The 20,762-nt window shown below is 41.9% G+C and overlaps 2 long non-coding RNA genes across 3 annotated transcripts in view; one reads left to right on the top strand and one right to left on the bottom strand.

Moving 5' to 3' along the window:
* Nucleotides 1-15,184, top strand: part of LOC108626359 (uncharacterized) — a 63,204-nt gene extending 48,020 nt beyond the window's left edge. For both annotated transcript variants that reach the window (XR_003389378.1, XR_001916688.2), the window contains exons 3-4: nt 10,500-10,628; nt 11,746-15,184. This is a non-coding gene — a long non-coding RNA (uncharacterized LOC108626359). The remainder of the gene's footprint in view (nt 1-10,499; nt 10,629-11,745) is intronic.
* Nucleotides 1-20,762, bottom strand: part of LOC113464528 (uncharacterized) — a 138,453-nt gene that overhangs the window by 24,831 nt on the left and 92,860 nt on the right. Inside the window, exon 5 of the long non-coding RNA XR_003389379.1 lies at nt 15,401-15,453. This is a non-coding gene — a long non-coding RNA (uncharacterized LOC113464528). The remainder of the gene's footprint in view (nt 1-15,400; nt 15,454-20,762) is intronic.

Here is a 20,762-nt window from a genome sequence, read left to right as displayed (position 1 = left end):
AGTCACGATTTCGGAAACAAGATAACAAATGATATTTATAGGAAAAGGATATTACTTAAAGTATAAATTGATAGACCGGTCAGTTACATCTTCCGTCACCCTAACAGAATCGCGTTCGAAAAGGACCGATAGGGATTCTAATGCTCCCTCAAAAATTCCGCTCCTTCTTCTCGTTCCCCAGTGGTTGTGGTCGATGTACGTGCGAGTCTCGCGATCCTAGGACCCGATAAACGATCCCCTGTCCCTTCTGACAGGCCCCTCCTGGGCCAGAACGATCCCTCACGCGCTCATCGTGCCTCCTCCACGATCTCACCGCACACCCATGAAACGTTCAGACCTCCGTTCCCATCTTTTCTCTTCTACAACATCGTCTTTCACTCTTATCCGCCACCTTCGTTTCGCGCTTGAGTTGTACTCTGCGCTTTCTCTATCTTTTTATTTCTTCACTTATCATAGCGTTAGAGTGCAAGAGTATTTTGAACAATTAGGTACCCCGATATCACTTAACCTTCTTGAGTTCACTCAATAATAAATACACTCCTTATGCGATAATAGTCTTGCGTCATTATTACTATAAAAGGTCTGTAATTTCGTTTGTTGATTTATTTTAAGTAGAATATGTGAAGTTTAATCAACCAAATCTTACGAATTCTAGGATACAATAGACTTTGGATGTGTACATTAAGTAATGAATTGCTCGCGAATCTAATTAGGGGTACGGTGAATCTAGATTAATTAGAACGCGAATCACGCGAAGGAATGTCCGATCCGCGTTGCGGTTACGTAATCATATCGAATTGCTGAATACGTATGTACTACTCCGGTGGATGAAGATAAATGTGAAAGGGGTTAATCGAAATAATACTCGCCATTTCAACCGCAGTTCTCTAACCCCGTTCCCTTTACGAGTTGACGCATGTATATTAATGCATGTGCTATTTGTATAATTTCTGTTTATTCACTTTCTCACAAATTCTAAGTAAGAATTGTATTATATCCATATTGTATTCATTATACAATTTATATTGTAATTTAATACGATTTATGAGGATATACCTTTTGACTGTGATCATCTTTATTTAACTGAATCTTAAAATCGTATAAAAAGCCAGATAAAATGATTGTCGCCGTCAGAATGGTAAAACTGAGAAACATGCCTCTACTCTTCGTTTATATTCTAGAGGACACGGATGTATTTCACGATAAATCAACGTTGGGAGTACAGTACGTACTTATATAGGTAGACGTTTCGCGATTCCGTTGGTTCGTAGCGTGAGTACACGCGCGCGGACACGTGGACAGAAACCGCGGCTAAAAGAGAGCTAAAAAGGGAGGCAGCCAAGAGAGGCTGGTGATTTATCTCGTCGACGACTCCGGGACCCTCGGAATTTCTGTTGCCCGGCCGCGGCCGTTCCGTCCCGATGCGACGCGACGTAGGGAAGTCGATCGACCGGAATACGTCGACGTAACGAACCGATTCTCGATGCTCGCCTTTCTGTATCCCCGTGTATCCTCAGCGGTTTATCGCGCTGACAGATGTCTTTGGTCAATACCGTGTAAAATGTTTCGTGAAAAAATATCGGTCGATACGATTAATGATCGTCGCGGTGGATTTTAGAAGTTTCGGTGACTTCGGGTCTTAATGGATTGACAATTATAATTAACAAGAAAAGAGGGAAGCTAATTGGATTGCTGAATGATTGAAATATTTAAACAATAGGCAATTAAAAGTACAAAGTACTATTTGCACGACTATTACATAAAGAATGATGAACGGCTAGAACGTTGTACAGGGACGAACCTTTCGATATCGATCGTTGGCGTAAATGGAGCTACGGGGATACACACGGTTGTAGCCATTTAAAGGCTGCTACTGATTACTCGCTACTGCTCCTAACTGCTGGTAATTACTGGTAACAATCGGTCTGCATTCCACTGTGAAAGCTGTAAACCTAAACACAGCCTTCGCGACAGTATGAAATATTTTTATAGCTCTTTTCGTAGTCGACTGCGTAAGCGAAATTCTTTATACAATGTGTAAGTAATGCAACATGCAAGTATTTAAAGATATAATATACCGTTTTAAATGCTGAAATATTTTGATGACATCAATATTAACAGCGATTCATTAATTGTTTTTATGGATATAAAAATTCTTTGAAATAACGTGAACGGAGGTTCATTATTCATGGACGTCGATTAATAAATCGGACATTTTATATTCTTGTGTAATTGTTTCTACGCGATTCGACGAAAGTTCGTGTCGGTCCGATATTCAACTGGTCACCTGTTGATTACGGCTATACAACTTTGTAGCAGGCCGGAAATAAAAACGAATCCGACGTTTCCGGACCGGTCCCATCGTTCTCTCTCACGCTATCCCTCTTATGACATACGATTCGACGCGCTAATTGAGTCATTATTATGCAAATCTCGTCGTGCACCGCAGTGGTGGCAGTAAAACGAAGAGAAAATTGTCGTGGAACTAATCTAATCTAAAAATTTAAATTGCAATCTCCGATTCCATCGATCACGGGATCGTATGTATGCGTATCTACGTGTTACTTGAATCGAATGAGCAATCGACGCGTCGCGTCGCTCATTTACACCGGTTGGAGACTCGCCGGGGTACCATGCAGAAGGCTAAACACCGGCATTACAAGCACTTTTATCGCGATAACGAGTCGGTTATGCGGATGTCCGTGAAGCAGATTGTTGGCCGCGCGTTCTCGCGGCAACGGCACGCGAATCTGCGCATGCGACGCGATCCTCGTGTTGCAGTGAACGCGGGCGACCCATTTAACACGTTCCGCGGCCGTGTGCTTACTCTGCGCTAATACTACACCCATTACCACAGAATAAGCCGCAGACCGAAAATACGGTGCTTTAACCCTTAACCGGACTTCACTGTTTGTACTTCAATCACGCTATTCAATTTTTTCTATTCCTATTTTCTAATGTCAGAGACTGGATGTACAAAATTATTATACAATATGTTGCTTATGTTACGTCGATTATGATTAAATCGAAATTGCTATTGGCTTTAAAAATCTGAAATGATGATTTTATTATTCTGCAGCTTGGAACAACGAATATCTAGTCTTGTCAATGGAGTTCTCAAGTACGAATGAAAAAGACTTTTAAAATACGTGTACTTATACATTGCAACATTGCAGGTATTGTTTCTCGTGGAGGAAATCTGAGTTAAGGTTAGTATCACATCTGGTGTCAGTGCGTCATCAGATCCCCGATGAAACTAGTAGCTGCAATGCAGACGAAACTCGTATAGATTCCTCAGAATACCAAATTTCACTTTAACAATTTAATCGAAACGTCTCACGACATCTCGACTGTTATAAATTTCTGATTTTCTCGAAACATAATTCTTCTACAGATTTTGCTAAATCAGGACTTGATGCCAAAAATAGTTTAAAATAAAATTGTCTGCTCATGGAACCAGCGCTTATATCGCAGAAAATATCAAGCGAAAAATGACTGAAGCAAGAAGATGATAACCTGTATAATACATTGTGAAACGGTGTAATAATAGCAACCGATAACCCGTAGCATATAATCATCGTGATGAACACAGTTCCATTTAAAAGCATTTTCCAACCTCGATTCACGCAGATCGATGATAGCTAGGAATGACGATTATTGAGGACACAATTATCCAGTCGTTACGTACGTTTTTTAGCTCTATCTCCGGCAAACTCTGCTCTTCTAAACCGTGAGCTGTTTTAAATGTCTCTTACAAGCGGACAGGGGATGACGCGACGCTGCGTTGACTTCGCGGATCGTCCCGCAGCGTTCGATGACCCGATTTTGCGGTCCGTTCGATATGTTTGCGGAGAAATTGGAAATACACCGCTGTAGCGGTGATTGGAATTTTCGTTGCGGTGCATTGATTGCCTGGCATTGAAAATTTCGTCCTGAACAAAGCGACGCACGGTGTGCCACGCAGGACAATCTGTTTCATTATTTCTCGACTGTGAATTATATTTCCCTTAAGGTTTGATTCGATCATTTATTCCATACATATGTAATATTTAATCATAGTCGGATTCTTTCTAAAAAGTGTTTGTACTCGCAACATTCGTATTGCTCTATGTGTTTTCTAATTCTTGATGAAAATTGTGGGTGGTATCAGCGAGAACAGGTTCTCGACTATTTAGCGCCGTGGCGCGGTCTGGTCCAGAAATCCCGAGCCGAGATAGCGATTTTTCAAGCGGGTAGGACGATCTTTATTAGGCGTGCACGAGGAAAGTACACGGCGACGGTGGCTGGCTCGGTGCCAAAGAGAGATCTCGCAGGCCTCAGCCTCTTCATCCTCTTCCTCGTCGTCGGTATTCACCGTCCAACCCCTTCTTCTCTCCAGCCCTCCTCCCCTCGTTCGTTCTTTCTCGCTTTTTCAGTGTCGATATCGAGAAGTCGAGTTGGCATTTTCGAAGGTAGCAGTTCTTTTGTGATTCAAAATAATTGAAACTGACAATCAGAAATGTAGATTGTCATAAGAAGTTTTAGTTTATACATATGTATATTATGCGTTAATGATTAGTAAGGAATTGTGCCAAGAGTTTTTAAAAAGTATTGCCAAATCGCATAAATGATTGTAAAAGCTTTGGTCAGTATAAATTGTAATCCACATACAAAAGATCTGTTTTACGTATAATTTGAATATTCTTGTAATAAAGTAATTATAACAATTAAAACAATGTTAAAATCGTTGATCAATGACACCGTCATTTAAATTATGAAACAACTGCATTCGCCGTTTCTGTGAAAGAATGAACTCGCGAGGATCATGCATAAGATTCGCCCGCGAGACCAGAAGCCGGGAGAAAGCGGAAGCGGAGGATTCAAAGCGATCCTCATAGTCGGATCGAATCCGACTGCACGAGAATTGGCGGTGATTTAAATTGGCTGCCCTCTCGACCCACCGTTTAACCTATTTACCACCACGCTTCTGAATGCCACCCTCTTCCTCTTCTTCTTTCTTCGTCTTTCTCTCTCCCTCCCTCTTTCTCTCCATTTGAGCTTCGTTTTGCCTGTCAGTTGCATTTATCCTCTTTGTGGCGCGGCCAGGCCGAGCTTTTTAAGCTCCTAACGGGGGAAACGCGATCGTGTATCTACAGCATCCAAGAGGCATTTGCCTTCAAAGAGGTACCCCGAGTCCGATTCCGATCGAAGTTTATGGAGCCTGTCTGGCGATTTGTTCGTCCCAAGAGTGGATCCATCATTGAATGAAATACAAGCCAATCGTTTTTCAACGCCGATTACTGCGATCAGCTTAAACTTCGGTAAAAGACTATAAAGAATTTTGCAATTTAGAACTGCTCTATTACCTGCCTCTTGTCAAAATATAAATCTCTCAGAAGTTGATTATTCGAAATTAGACAGATCCTAATTTAGAACATTATAATTTGACAGCCAATTTCTATATTTACTTATATTAATAATTCTATATTTACGAGTATTTAAAATTTGTTATTCATAGCAAAAATATAAGCGTTATGAATGAAAACGTAGTTTTCGGTAAATAGGGGAATATATTAATTTTTACTGAGAACGGAATTAAAAGTTGGCACACAGATATACCGGTCGGTTGCCACTATCACCCGTTAATTATAGTGATCCAGTCTTGATCTCTATTATATAGGTGGTCGTGCAATGGTAGCCTCTGTAATTGGCGGCGTTCGGGCCGTCCATTAAATTCCAGGCATCCAGTTCCTCTCCGGGTACCGGGAACATGTTCCGATCCCGATCTGGATTATCTCGATGGGATAAGGGGCTGATGTTAAACAGATAGAAGGCCGATAGAGGGTTCGTGGCGGATTTCTTCGCACCGCTGTCGTGTATTGCGCGTGATTGTTAGCAAAACGAGATTAACACCGAAGTCGGGGACGAGATTTCAGGATTTCTTTTTAAGTGGCTTTGAAAAATTGTTTGCGGTTCTCGAGACTACCCTTAATCCTGAAGACCAATTTTAAAAGAAGGACCTTCTTAAAGAAGGTTTTGGTTTCTCCGCGTTTGTACACACGGTTTTATGGTCACGTCCTGCAAGGTGGCGACCGAATAAACGATAGTGTAAATTTAACGTGGTCGCATGCGACAAACAAATGAACACCGCCGGGTAAATAATTATTCCCGGGCAAAATGGAGTGCTTGCACCGGCCTGGACAGTAGCAGCGGCCATTTGTGCGTGGCCAACTCATAAACGTGGCCCCGGCTGTGTGCGTTGCTGCGTTTACGCTGCTCGTTCCTGCGACAGATGTTCGGATCTTCTCTTATGCAAAACTCGACATCGAACTCATTTACACCGTCAGGTAGTTAAGCTGCTTTTAAGGAATGTTGCGTTTCATTATACCGATTCTTGAAATTCATACTTTATAGCGTATCAAAACGCTTCTTAAGGAGGCAATACGCTTTATATTTTAATCACGTATATAATTATTTTCGATCATCCTTCAAAGAATAGTTATAGACTCTTATGCCCAGAATTGAAAAACAATTGAAACAATTGCATGGAAAATTGAGAAAGATGAAAGCTCGCTCTTTTGTGCACATTTCCAATTCCACGTTTTTAATAGATTTCATTTTATCTCGTTCAATCAGCTTTGTTTGCGAAACTCTTCATGCGATATTTTTCTCGTATTTATCAAACGAGAATTTTCAATTAGGTATCTGTCAAGCGAACACAACTGTTCCATTCAAGAATGATTGAAACCTCGGTCTAAAAAAATTCTATTCTATACAGGTACGGAATATGTACTGTTTCCTCCGTTTTTATGGACGTTCGTCAAAAAGATACGTTGTACGTATCAAGTACAACAGGGAAAATTAAAAAATTCCTCAATTGTAACGGTTGCATGTTCGTCAATAAAAAACGAAAAACTGTCAGCTGCAAACTTCTGTACGGCAGCAGCTATCTCTGTTTAAAGTAAAAATTCCCAATTTTCCCATCCAAACAAAGGGAGCCGCAAAGAGAGGAACACGCATGGGAGGGCAACGGCTATACGGCACACGCGCCAGGAAAACAGTGCTCAGTGGAAGAACAGAGGGACGTCTGTTTCGTTGCGCAACGAATCGCTCGACGCGCACCGATCCGAACGCGTACCGCGTCTCGCGATTAACCGCGTTATCCTTATTTGCATGCGGCATTTGCAAGCGCCGATGATGGCAAGACACGTGTGGCAAATTATTAACATTCCATTGGAAAAGTCATTGATCAATATCAAGCTGTACATTTATAATGAAAACAAACGTGAGGCTGTATTTGGAGTTTATCTGTCAGGGTATATATTTTTACAATTAATTAATTGAGCATTCATTTTTTGTCCATCGTGGTATACTTTTTTTTTTAATAAAGCATCGCATTTTATTGACATGACACGTATTTTTATGAAATATTATGATGGATTTGTACGTAGAGCCGGTGTACAGTATTGGATTTTGATTATAAAACGTCAAAAGAGAATTGACGTATTTTGTGGTGCTCAAATTTATGAAATGATTCGGGGAGTTTGCAAGTGGGACAGAGCGAGAGGGGAGGACGCGTGAAACGTTACCTGGGAGTTATACCGGGTTATATACAGGGTTAACTGGTAAAGTGGTTATAATGCGTCAGTGCGTCATGCACCGGCCTTGGTGCAATGCACATGACGCATGGATGCACCGTGCGCGAAAACTTTTCCGCGGTTGATTGTTCCCAGCTTCCATCCAGCCTGGACGCGCGCGTTCTCTACGTTCGTTACAACTATATAAATTAATCGCTTCACCTCACTTTCGTTTCAGTTTTTACACACCGCCGTTATTTTAATTTCAAGCTCATTTGATTGAATTAAAAAATAAAAAGCCGATGGAAAAAACGAATTGTGTGACTGAGGGAGAAAACGGAAATATTAATTTAATTACAGATTTAATGCCACTATGATTTCCTCTGTGAGTCCCGCAGATAGGGACGGAAACGCCGCGTGCGCGTGCAACGATACACCGGCAAACATTATCTTGCGTCGCAGGTCCTCCGTATTACAGAAATAATCGCACGCTAATTAGACTGTCACGTGTCGAAGGTACGGAAGGTCGGGAGCCGACGTTTAATCGAATTAGTAAGCCACTCGAGCATGGCGGAGGGTGCTCAAATAGAAACCCGCCCCGAGCGTGGATGGTGTTTCGATCTGTTTTGTCTCTGCTTTGTCCCGGACCCTCCCCATACGTTCCGGCTGCGGTAATCAATCTTGTCTTCCCTTCGACTTCGACCTCGTTCAATCTCTCCTCTTCTCTCACTCTAACTCTCCGCGTATATTTCTTCCTTTTCGTTTTTTATCTGTCTCTCGATATTTTTTAATCGACCATCGCTGGTTGACCGACGCTTGTCCCCCGACAGAACGCGTCTCCTATTTGGTGACAGGAAAATTTTCGTCGAAATGCATGGAAATCTGTCGAGGGAAGAGTACCTCTGAATTATTTTTCTATTTACTTTTTTCCTCTAGCACACCTCTAATCATTTCACACACACTATATTAGCTAATAAAATTAATCGGGATTAATTTTAGTCGAATCCTTCATCAGATATTTTATCCAGCATAGCAGAAATGATTTTCCATTTGAAGGCTTAATTTTAATTAATACAATTTTTCTTTCCACACGCCATTAGCGCTAATTGACGCATAGAATTTTTTCCTCAGCGACGCCCAGGCGATTTTCTCGATCCATTTAGATCAGGATCGCCCGGCTCGCGGCTCGCGTGACGATTTTCCACGCGATACGGCGATGACACGCGGCCGAATGATAAACGCGCCTCGGCGAAATCTAGAGCGGCTCTTTTCAATCGCGTTTCGCTCCGCGCGACGACGACGACGCTCCGCGCGATCTAGGTCAGCCGTGCGACCTAACTTGCACCCGTGTGTACGTGTACGTTACCACTATGTAGCGACACATACGTGTATGCGTGTCCGCGACGAATAATACGAGAGCGGAGCGCGTTTCGATCGGCGCGGCTCCGTTCTATGCCGGTCAGGTGTGCCGCGACGATCGTAAATCGATCCGGTTAAATTCGATTCAATACGATGTTCAAAAATGAACATACAATTATATTTATAAAATAAGTGTCAATGTTATATGTTCGAAAATGTAGTTTCAGTCGTTTTTTATTAACACCAACGGAACTGTAGTAACCATCATAATAATTGCAGAAAGAAATTAAGAAGGCGTATTACGATCAATCGTCTAATTACATAAATGTAATGGGTATATGTATGAATAGGTAAGGTAAGCAGATCTGGGAGCAAATCTCCCGTAGCATAATACACACAGGCTGGGAAGTTCCAGTCGTTTGCCAGACGAGTGTATCCGGCACGAACGTGCGCATAAGTGCACGCCGGAATGCCCAATGTAGCGGCGGTGCATACTTAGCGGTGCATACGTGCCTCACACGGATGCTCGTGCACGCGCCTCCACACGCGTACCCTCGAGTTCGACGCGGCTCACGCAACTCAGTGCACGTACACACAATGCGTACGCACACCATTGTTCGAAAGTATGCGCGCATTTGTTATTGCTCGCTTCATTAAAGTTTTTTTTTTTTCATTTCTACCTAAAGTTACAGTTTTAATAATTTGCTTGTGAGAAATTTTATATTCAACTATAAAGTCGATAATGAATTGTGTCAAGTATTTCCGAAATATCGTACTCTGTATTTATCAATTACGTCAGTATGCATTTCGGCTTGTTATGGCATTTTGTTTATTACTTTTTTGTAACCTACATATGTAAGTACAGGCTACATTACTTATGAACGTGCAGGAATACGCGGTTCGTTCATGAGCAAATTATAGTATACATAAGTACATGCGTGCACTCTCGACGCAACGAGAGCCGAGGTGCGCGACTGAGAAGGGGAGAATAGACAGAAGCAGGATTCACACTGGTGTGTGCAGGCATGTGCAGGCGCAAGGTCGCGCCGGGGTTGGGAATTCGGATTGCCAAGGGTTCCCACCCCTTCGTATTGCACCAGAATTCTGACACTACTACCTGAACCCGACCGACTATTGCCGCGTTCAACACGGACGAGGAAACAGAAACAGAGTGGGAGGTTGGCAGAGAGAGACAGAGAGAGAGAGAAAGAGAGGGCATGAGAGAGACGAGGGGGACACTACGTCTCGTTTCGGAGCGTATCCTTCGGGAATAGCTATATCGGGTGTGCCTACAGGATATCCTGGTGTTCGTCAGGAAAACCTGTTTGACAGTATGCAGTCGGATGCGTCGTAGTTTCAGACAGTGTTCTACGTACGTAACCAGAATTTAGGAATAAAGAAGGGACGCACGGTACGAAGTGCATTCTGTACGCAAATGTAAACCTTCTTGTAAATGAATTTGTAAATTGAAGAAGGTCTTTCATTTATACATTGCAAAGTAATTTCTGATAATATGTATACTACAATGATTTGATTGTCCAGCAAATTGGTATTCACAGCTGTTGTCCTCAAATCTTCTTCCAGATGGACTGGCCCCTGACTGTGAAATGGATCGAAGATTAGAGGATCGCGAGGAATGAGTGTTAGAAATCATTTCTCAAGGATCACCCGGTATACGCGCAGGCCGATCTGTCCGCGTAATATTATAGTCCGGTGAGCAGTAATCTGGGTTACGCCCTCCCCTCGATTCATAAGAACCACGTATTAAAGTGGGAGAGAGCGTAATTTCTCTCGTACGCTTTTCTCTGTCCCTCTCTCACCCCTTCCTTTCCGCTCCCCTCCCTGTCAACTTCCACTCTTTCTCCTGCTTTCTCCAGAGACTCACCTTCCCTTTGGTTCCCGCACTTTGTTTCTAGTTTTTTCATCCTTCCACTCTTTTTACATTTTTTTTGCAACCATCCCTTCAAGTCTTTTGCCTTCTACTACGTATTTTAGTTCTTTGTAAGTCTTTTATCCTTCCGCCAATTTAATAGTCTTGTTCCACTCTTTTGTGTTCTGTATCACGATTTTGTCGCAATTAACTCTTTATGGTTAATACGACTGTTGAATAAGACTGTACAGTTGAGGAAGTGGTACGCCATAAAGGTTCTGTGTTTCCTAATAAAATATATGAAAGATGTAAGGAGGCCGAAACTTGTTGCATACTTTTGTCGTGACCATCAAATAAAAATCGTGTAGAAACAATTTCTTCAAGGAATCTGTCTTTCTCTTCCCCCAAGTGGCAGCATTCTATCAGAGCATTGGGCAGTTGTTTTTGCGTCTACTTCCCCGGAAGGTGAATGTTTTATTCTATCTTCTACCTACTACGGGTCTACTCCACTTTTTTCCCTTCTTCCTCTTCTTCTCCTCTTTCTTCTTCCAGCCGCGTTCCACTTTCCCGTGTTAATTCTGGATTTACGAGCGGCCGTCCGCGCCGCGGCAAATATTTGCGAATATCCCCGGCTCCATTACTCCGTTGCACTATCAACGACGGCAAGGAATTCCCGATTTTCAGATAAAAACATCAAAATTTAGCTTCTACGAGAAACTTGAAATCATGCCAAAATGTTAAAACGTCAAAATGGACTAGACACAATTCCTTTATGTATAATCTTTGAAACTTAAATATTACTCACTTTGAAACTTCAATATTACTCATTTAAAATATCCTCAAAAGTCCTCGATGCCATAAAATCATTTAGGCTGCAATAAAATTCGGATCAGGATAATTTCTACCTTTCCATTCTATCATTCATGGGTATATAGTCCTGTCTGTTCTTTTTATTTCCAGGGATGGGAACGGGACCGAGCAGTGAAATTTATTGAATAAATGAAGGTCAAGCGGCAAAAGAGAGGCCGGGATTCTGTCGTGACGCAGAAAAATCAAATTAAACAGCCGCTTTTAAGTTGAATTAAAACGAATGCGCTTAATTAAAGCGGCCTCCGCCGCTCAACTAACTAAAGGAGTTTTATTGACGGCGACCGACTCTCCTTTGTCGGTCCCACCGTGTACCCTTTCATTATTACGTTAAAAGATGCCCTCGCCTTTTTGGTTTTGTCGCAAATAACCCGCGATTTTTCTCGACGTTAAGGGTTGTCCCATTTCTTACGGTTTTTCACCAGATCCCTTCTCCGCAGCTCAATTTCACAGTTTTGAAGCTTTTCCTGAACTTTACTGTAACTGGCACGATTATTTATTGCGAGAGACTCAAAAGTGAAAGGTAAGAACTTACATTAGAATAAGTATAGAATCGTGAAGCATCGAAACAAAGTAAAGTGATCGACGCTCTTCAGGTGTCAGTAGAAGTGAAGTGTCGATATTTTGGTGTTGAAAAGAGCAATGCTCACTTTTCCTAAGAGCTAATCTAATTCCTGTACAGGCTTGGAAAGTGAGCCAGGAATGGCGCCAGGATTAAACCGATCAATCCGTGTAACGAGTTTACGATCCGACGTTTATCGGTCAGAAAAACGAGCATGCCCGTGACAAAAGGAGTCATAACGGAACCCGCGTTCGCCAGGCCGAGCAACGACGAGCGCGTTAACGGTGTTCGAGGTTTCACCGCGCTAAATACACACCCGACACGTTTTCGCCTCTCACTCTCGTCGCGTTAACGTCGATCCTCTTTTGTACGCTCTCCTCTCCTTCACGCCGCTCCTCTCCACGCCCGAGAGGCACATCAATCGCGATGAAAGGAGAGGGACCGCGCGATTCAGCGAAAACCGAAAAAGGATCGACGGGAACGAGAGAAGGACGGACGGATTAGATGGGGAAGCTTCCCCCTGTTCACTGTGGGAATTTCTAATTGCACGCCAATGTCCTGGTTACGGTTAGGGGATTTTTCTCTGGGGGATGCCGGGAACCGATTGTCTATTAGGACACCGTGGATTATTCAGGAATCGCAATTTCTCTTTTGCCACATGGGCCGCTATAGGATCTCTTATTGCATTTCAAACTGTTGATTTTATTTAGGACAGAACCGTACCAAATCCTATTTTATAGAATTGACAATTCGCGTTCGAACTATTCAACTGCGACCATTCTGTTCATCTCTCGTTGCAAATTGACTATTCTGTCATTCTCTCGGAGCAGCATACACTCTTCTAGTATTAAACGGTCATTAATTATTCTCCATCCCTTTTATCCACCGCCGCGATCCTAACAGTCGCAAGCGAGACGGTACAAGCCGAATCCGTTCGTCGATGGTGATCAAGAGGAGGACGAAACTCGCCGGGCCGGTGCCAGCTGATTTAACTCCGTCCCGCCGGGGAACAATGAGACGGCTACGTCGAAAACCGTGGTTATTTAATACAGATATTTTTCATAAGTCGCATTGTGTGCAAATAAACAGGCGAGGAGCAAGTACCTATACATAAGTGCGCGAGGAAACGGTCTTCCGATGCGCGTTCACGCGACTGGCTAAGCTCCTCTCCTCTGCCGTTCGTAATTCGCAACGCGCGCGGCGTACACGCCGCGAGGCGCGCCGCGTGTTAATAAATCTCGTGAGATCTTCTGGCCTGCGCGGTGAGAAAGAGAGAGAGAGAGAGAGAGAGAGAGAGATAGAGTGAGAAGGAGGGTGGGAGGAAGAAGAGAAAGGACGACGACGCGGCGAGAAAACGAGCAAAGAGGAAAACACGGAGGAGAAAGAAACGAGCGGACGGACCTCGCCGCACACGAAGGGCGCGCGAAATTTCTTCTGCTTCGTCTTCCGTATATACTCTTCGGTTAAACCGAGTTTCGAATTTCCTTGTTTACCTAAATCGACACAAGCATTCTTCTACAGCAAACAAAAAGAGTACAGGGAAATTATTAGAAGTAATAGTAGCATCTCTTGTCAAATTGGTGTACAAGTCAGAGTGATCGATTTCCAACTTTGTAGAAAAATTGTATCGTTATTTTATAGAAGCTCTTTATTTATAAATTCACTTAGTAAACAAATTGACTATTATCTACGTTTAATTGTAAAAATAATACGTTGTTCAAGGAGCGGTCATTTTGACCGGAAGGAGAAAAGTGCCGGTAGGTTTAGTGTTAAAAATCATCATAAATACGATGAGCTATGAGTCGCTTCTTTACAAAAATTGTTTTATGATCGGTGTGCGTGACAATTTAAAGGAAACGGGTATCTATGCTTTTTTCCGCGTGAGAACACGTGAGGAACGATTGTCTTTAAACCCGTCCCGGGATGATTCGCAGATTCCTGGGTGAGTGACATGTGTCACAAGGTGTGTCGAACCCTTATTTAGCGTTGCATCAAAAGCTAGCCCACTTCCAGTCACACGCATGTACGTCTACAGACACACATACGTAATCTGTAGTAGTCTGGCCCCCCTCATTGTCAGTCTTTCTAATACGGACCGCGCGTACGATCGAATTTACTTTTTTTTTCTCTCTCTCCTTTCTCTCTACTCTCCGAGTTTTTTTTATATACGTTCTTCCTCTTCTTTGACGTACAGAAGAGGGAACGGAGAGGATTCCCGGACACAATGCGACGTAATTGGAAGTCACCGGATGCTGAGAATTGGCCGTTTCCCATGATTCGTGAATTTATAGGTGCTCGAGACCCGCTGCGCTACGATCCGCTCTACTGTTTTAAATTTTCGAACAGTTTCCATTTCCAATGAACGTGACTGTGGCGAACCTCACGCAGCATTGGTAAAACAATTGTTTTGTTATATTTTATTTGATCATAGATTTATAGAGATATTACATCTCTATAAAATAGATAAATAAATAGAAAGGTAGCATAAGTCTATGGATTTGGCTCATTCATATTTGATGTAATCTCGTGTTGTAAATTTCTATACATATTACACTTAGCATATCAGGGATTATCTTGTTCTCCAAGAGATCAAATTGTGCATTGTGTGACATGTACGCATCATAAAACATGTAGAAATAATAATAAATATTGATGAGACTGGAATTTATAAAATTTACTATTCTTCCAAATTTAAAAATTTTTTGCAAACCACGTTTTTTCGTCTGTACAACGTTAAGTGGAACACGCGATTTAACTCGTTTGCATCGATACAAATTGGCTACACGATACGATCGTCACGGTTGAAGGCGCCTTGGCTTTCCCTCCCGAACTCGAAATAGCGTCGATCAGCGTTCGAACGGTAGCGCGGTAGCAGTGATCGTGAATAGCGATGCCAGCAACCCTCGGGACACCCTCGACAAATAAGTACAAACGGTGCAAAGTGCCCGCCCCGTTTCCACCGTTTATTGGTTCCCGTTTGACCGAGACCGCCAACGAAAAACGAGACGTGAGGATCCTTTTTTATCGATTTGCAAATTATCTCGACCATTGTTCATTTATAATGTCTTCTCTAAATACAGAATTACTTTATTCTTACTTTTCTACTTCGTAGATCAATTCGTTTACGTCTAATCATATTTCATGCGAATTCATGCATGGATGTGTTTTATAAAATTGTTTACTTACAAATACATATTGGCGAAATCCGTCAGATTTACTTGAATGTACTTCAGAGGAAGCTGTAACAATAAAGAAAAAAAATTTCAGATAAAAATTGAAAACCAGAAACGTTTGATTACTAAAGACAATTCTTATTCAAATCGAATCAATACGAAATGAACAATACTGATCATAATCACATTGGAATAAAGTACACCCCATTTAGAATGCTTATTATACTTTGTACCAGATCCCGAGCTAATTTCGCTAAAGAAATATTGCAAGAATCCGGGGGCTGTTACTGGCACTGAACGAGAAGCACCTCTTCAAGCGACACAGTGTCATAAATCCCTGAAGCCCTCGCGAAACCCTCGATGGCGACAAATAAACACCCGTAAAACGGGACCCTTCGGTTGTTATACAAATATAAAAGGGCTTGAAACACGATTTATCAAGGGAAACTATCATTAGCTTCGTCGTTTCCCCTCAAGGAAATTGTCTTCTAAAATGCAAGCAACGTTCGAAAGCAATCTTGAAACCAGCATGAAGTAAAATGATGGTTACAGCAATTGATACTGACGATTAAAATGGTAATTAATAGTTTTGAAATAATTTATCGATCTTTTCAAATAATTAGACGAAAAGCAGTTTTGGCATGAATCGATTTTATGGAAATCGATGTAGAAAACTTGTATCGGTCAGCAATTTCACAAAGAAGCTTGCGGACTTGCAAAGGTTCGGTGCATTGTTGGGCTTTCCCGTGTCAAGCATTAAACCACGATCGTGCTTATCTCGTGTCTTAACATACTCGAGAGAGAGTAACAACGTAGCCATGTCTTCTAGTGTTTTATCATTTAAGTTTACACACTCCCTGAACTTTATGCAAATCCTGGCTGCTCATATTTTGCCCAGTAGAATTTCCTAATGAAAACTTAAAAGTGTTACCTTTACGGTATCACTTTGAATCAGTTTTTGCACGAATTCTCTGTAGCGTTTACAATTTAATTTCCGATATCTGCTAGCATTTATTAATGTCAAATATGAAACAACTCATGAATAACAGAATTGAAAACTGCGAATTCCTGGAATTATTCACAACGATCGGAGGTATTAACTTTTTACTAACTTGACGTTATCATTGAATGCCGAAGCGTCGTAAAAGCCGCGCGGAGAACGGAACTCGGGCCACGTGAGCCATTATTTCGCTCGAATCGCCGCTTCGCGTCTCAGCGTTATTGCGTTTCGCTTCGCGCGTGTCGCGAGGGTATCGTGGCGTGGGTCACCCGGTAGGTGCTCGTTCTCATGTCGATACTGTTATCGGCTACTAAAAGATAATCAGCAGAGTCGGAGTCGAGCCGAGTGGGCGTGCGACTGGCTGCATCGTCGCAGAATTTATTCAGCTGTCTTCCACCGACTATTGTACAAACTTCAGACTTCCAGACTTGGCAATTATTACTGAGTTATTCTCAACGCATCACGTCGTTTTTAATACATAATACTATTTCTTTTAAATAATATCTTATACTTTTCTGTGCCCTGTTCAATTTTCCAAGAGAATTTAGAAACAGCCTCTTGTTTTACAAGTAATAGTAGTAATCGTTCATTTCGGCCTTGAAAGAGGTGTTACATTCGGTGATAAAATATAACAATTATCTCTATATGATGTTATGATATTTGATGTCTATAGTCGTTTTTGGTTTACATATCACTTTTCTCTTTTTTTGTCCTCCAGAGGATGCATCCTCTCTTAGTTGACAAATCTCTCCCATCCATTCCAAAATATGTCCTCTTGTTTTATACTAGGGATAGATCCAATCATTTCTGTCATTTCTACTCTCTGGTCAGCTCATCAAACTCCTTGTGAAATCTTATACGAAGTGTTATGTTAAGTAATGTCCAATACGAATTTTTCATAAATTGTATTATTCACTGTTTAATTATTCTCCGAGGCGTGAAAATTCGCCTCCAGGCGAGAGAGAAACCGAGCGGCAGCGTCCCGTCGTTTTACGTAACCGTGATTAAGCGCGTCCTTGCGAATGTTAGTATATGTATACTGTTCGGCTCGTCACGCGACACGCGCCATTGCTTTCAAGAATTTTTCAGCTCGCGTTCCGCGGCTCGGCGTGGCGCGCGGCAGCGTGAAATAACCGGTTCCGACGCAGCTCGCCTCGAAAGTCGGACCCGAACCAGTGAAATATATCGCCGATTCGAGATTCCTTCCTTCCCACGCCTACGGATATTCATTTCCTCCCCACCCCCTCGTTACTCGCTTTATTACATCGGCCGATTCTTCCGCCCGCTGTGACCTTTTTTTATTGCCCTACCGTTTATTTCTCCTGAGAAGTTTCTGTCACACTTCACGTTTTAATTACACCTTCTTCATAGATCGTTATATAATTAAGTAAATAGAGAATCTTTGATTAATAGTGTAAAACAAGGGTATTCGTAAATTTATGCAGAAATCTCGGCCGCATTCCGTCAACATGGCGACTGTGGAACGTGACCTAGCGAATCTATACTATATGCAAACCGTAGTTTCCATTACTACCATTCATTTAAATTCTCCGTTTCGTGTCGCGATTATCTCCATTCTCTTTCGAAAAACAACTTAACTAATTAATAGTACTGATAACAAGCTATCAAAATTAATATATGTATTTATAATGTATGTACATTTCTTTTCATTTCTTATCAATTCTACCTTGGTCGTTTTTCTTCTAATGTATGAAACATTCTGAAACTCTTTATTTGAAGATTCTCTGTTTACTTGATATGGATAATAAAAAGGACTTTACAGATTTCAAAAGAAGGAATACATTATACTCTGGCAGCGGGCCAGGAAAATCTGCCTTTTGCCATGCGACCATACATCGTGATATCCCGAAACCTCTATTAAAATCCTCCATACACTCTAATTAAAATTCTCTTATTAAAATCTGCTAGTTCCTATATTAATATAATACATTTTACTATCATGTGATTTTACCGGAAAATTAACATTCACCTCGTCTTATCCAACGATTCAGATATTTGAATTAATACATTTCTTCTTATTCTTTCATGTGCAGGACATTCTATATAAACATTATTTATCACGTGTAATAATAACGACGAAAATCAAGATGCTAATATCTGGTGAAACAACCTGTATATTAGAACATAATGTCGATAAAAAGCTTCAATTCCCAATAATTTCTGACCAGTGCAGTTGTCAGTTTGGCCAAGAAAGTTCGTAACAAGTTTGATTTGTCATTTCAATTCCAGCGGTTAATGAGGCAATATTTTAAGAAAATTCAGAATGGAAGGTTAGATGTTTCAAGTAAGAAGGCCGGGTACTCCATTTGTGTAACTGCGCACAGCCAAGATGCGTACTTGTTAGACCTGTGCCTGGTTCGAACGACTTGACGCGGTTAAAAAGGTAGATTTTTATGACTAGGCACGCACTGAAGATGATGCGCGGTTCGTCCTTGCCAGGCGCACTGGCGAAGCCGTACACGCGAATACTCGCGCGAATTTTTCCCAATTCCCAAAGAAGAGTACTTCTTTTACATATTTTAATGATTTCATGTGCAACATAAGCTAATGGGGATATATGTGGAAAGTGTCTTCTTTCATTTCTTTATCGAAGAACATAATTTTATAAATTATTTTAGTCTAGTTAAACAATAACATACATAATGATTCATTATTTATAGATTTATCTTTATGGAAATAAGTAAATACGTTGATAGGAAATACATATATTTCACTTTCAACTACAATTATATTCACTACAACGCTGCGTATGCTATATTTTTTAAATGCGAAATATTTAATTTACGAACTGGACATTATTGTTCACATTATTATTTTTATGGATGTACCCGAAAATACGAGTATTTTAGCCTCGGGTCGGGAGTTCAATGGAGACGAATTCGCTCGTCTCCGAAATGCGAACGTCGCGGCGATGCCCTTCATATCTCAAGTATCCCATGTTTTTCACATTACCTCGGAGATAATTACGAGGGACTAGTACTCGAAACTGCACGTTCAGGCCCCAGAAGTATTGTTACAGATGGTCCACTAGAGGAAAGCATATTTCCTTTCCTCGTTCTTCTTTTACTTTTCTCATTTTGACGGTGCACCAGGTCCTTCGGTGCGCGGAAGATCATAAAAATGACCCTTTCAAGTGGATTTACGTGGGTGCGCGCCGTTGCACAAGTGAGTACACGGTCTAAAGACACGGCTACAGTCGCAGTGTGTCTTGTCTCTCTGAACAGTAAGAGAAGACCTGAACGAGGGGAACAACAGGAAGAGTGGCTAATCCCATCCGGTGGAGGATGACTACCGGTACGAGCAGCCGCGCCTACTGGCCCTTTTATCGCTCGACCTTCTCTCTGCCGCCGGTCAGACTCAGGCTCGACCGACCACAATATGGTGACCGGACCTCACCGACGCCAGCAAGCATTGATTTCACGCGTGGGCCAGAACGTCTGGATATCGATCGTGTCCCCTGTTATATTTCTCGTCTTCACTTCGATCCGTTCCACACAGTGAACAAGTTGCCCCAAAATCACTGTTCGTATTTTCATCGACACTGTTCTAATACAATTTTTTCCAATTCTTTTAATCGGTCAATAGACTCAATGGTTTGTTTCTCTAGGCTGTTACAAATTTAATATTCAGGAATTATATTAGAATTTTAATTGGATCGAGAATTATTCTCTTACCAGGTCATCTCCTCACTGTAGCAAATTCTTCGCCTTTCGAAAATAATTGGTATGCCAGAAGGATTTATATACGAAGACGAAGTATCACATCGCTGTAATCAGTTGTTGCGCATCGAATTCTAAGCGAAGTAACGTAGAAAAGAGAACCATGAACCTCACACGTGGATTCCGTAAATTCGCGTTTTATCGGGTATCGTACGACTGCGGAAAAACCAGCTCGACGAGTGGGGAGACTCGCGTACGTTCGTCCTATCGGCTCCCACAAATCGCCGGCCGCGTCGTTCAATTGATAAAAACAGGAACGTTCACCAGGGGCTGGTTTATTAAGATCGCGGGACGATATTTACGGGGTTGACCAAGGCTGCGGTAGAGAGGAAGAAAGAGAGGCGACCGAGGAGGCGGTAATCGAGTCACGACGACGAGCCGAAGAACGCGCGTTACTTTTCGATAAGCTGGCCCACGACGAGCAGCTCGTGAATTCGTGATCATCGATAAGCGTATTCGCCGTAATCTCTCTGAAATAATAATAGCAATGATATCGCGCCTGCAAATGCCATTCCTATTCATTTTCCTCTCTTTTTCTTCAGAATCTCTTCTTACCGTCGCGTCGCCGGCGATCGTATCATCGAAACACTTTTATCGATGTTTTATCGGTTATGTACCATCCGTAAGTTTTAATT

This window comes from Ceratina calcarata, unplaced genomic scaffold (genome assembly GCF_001652005.2).
Source record: "Ceratina calcarata isolate Rehan_Ccalc_2016 unplaced genomic scaffold, ASM165200v1 scaffold397.2, whole genome shotgun sequence".
Taxonomy (NCBI): domain Eukaryota; kingdom Metazoa; phylum Arthropoda; class Insecta; order Hymenoptera; family Apidae; genus Ceratina; species Ceratina calcarata.
This window is presented reverse-complemented; position numbering and strand designations above follow the sequence as displayed.